Here is a 1,485-nt window from a genome sequence, read left to right as displayed (position 1 = left end):
TTGAAGTTCTCACTAAGTTCCTTGAACATCCTTATAACCATTGTTTTGAACTCTGTATCTGGTAATTTGCTTGTGTCTATTTCATTTAGTTCTTTTTCTGCAGATTTTTTCTATTTTTTGTTTTGTTTTGTTTTATTTTTCATTTGGGGCCTGTTTCTTTGTCTCTGCATTTTGGCTGCTTCCCTGTGTTTGTTTCTATGTACTAGTATTAGGTAGAGCTGCTACGTCTCCCAGACTTGGTAGAGTGGCCTTGTACATTAGGTATCCTATAAGGCCCAGTTGCACAGTCTCCCTAGTCACCCAAGCTGGGCACTCCAGGTGCACCCATGTGTGGGCTGCATGCACTGTCCTGTTGTAATTGAGCCTTTATTGCTGTTGGCATCACTGGGAGGGATTGACCCCCAGGCCAATTGGCTGCAAGAACCAGCTGCAACTACAGAAGAGGAGCTGCTGTGCTGGACTTGCTTCAATGAGGCTTTTGATGCTCACCCAGTCTGCCCCTTGAGTGTGTCCCTTGTAGAGGTGATGGGATTATAATCTGATATGATCTGAAGCTGTCCACTGAGTGGGTGCACTAACTCTGGGGCCTCCTCGGAGGTGCCAGGTCAGCCACCACCTGTGCCCTGTCTGGGGGTCACCCAGCACAGGCTACAGAGTTCTCTGCAGACAGATGTTACTTTTATTGGGCTTGGAGATACCCAGAAGAGGCCAAGCTGTGCACCATAGTGGGCTGCCACTAGTGCCAGGCCTGCGCCTACTTAGCAAGAGGCAGGAGTTATGTAAATGCCAGATGCTGCTTGTTTGGGTGATTTTAGAAAAGTCTGAATCATGAAGCAAGAGAGGCCAGTTTTATGGAAAAGTCACTGGAAACACCTTAAATAGGTCCACAAGTTGGGTGGGGCAGGATCTCAGAGAATCACCAGGGAGGACAAACAGTGTGAGCCAGGTTGATGGAGACTCAGATATGGCACCCTCCTGTAGGTTGAGGGGGAGGGAGGGCAGAAGGAAAGACTGGAACTCAGAAGGAATATTTGAGCAAATCATGTATAGGCCCTTTAAGAGGAACTGCCTGGGACTTTAGTAGCCTTCTGTCTCACACAGCCACAATCCCTGCTGGGTTCTCACAGCTAGAAGTTACGGGGACTTGTCTTCTTGGCACTGTAACCCTGGGCTGAGGAGCCTAGTGTGGGGCGGGAACCCCTTGCTCCTCAGGGGTGGGGAGAACCTCCTGATTTTTATCTGGCACACCTAGTGTGGAACCAGTCCATTCAACATTTCTGCCCCTCCTACCAATCTTCATGTGGCTTCTTCTTTATATCATTAGTTGTAGAACTTCCATTCAGCTAGATTTCAGGTGGTTCTGCATGATGGTTATTCTGTAGTTTAGTTGTATTTTTTAATGATTTTATTGATTTTAGAGAGAGGAGAAGGAAGAAGGATATATATAGAGAAACATCAATGAAAGAGAAACATTGATCAGCTGCC

The sequence above is a fragment of the Cnephaeus nilssonii genome (genome assembly GCF_951640355.1).
Source record: "Cnephaeus nilssonii genome assembly, chromosome: 6".
NCBI classification, from domain to species: Eukaryota; Metazoa; Chordata; class Mammalia; order Chiroptera; family Vespertilionidae; genus Cnephaeus; species Cnephaeus nilssonii.
Note: the sequence above shows the minus strand (reverse complement) of the source record.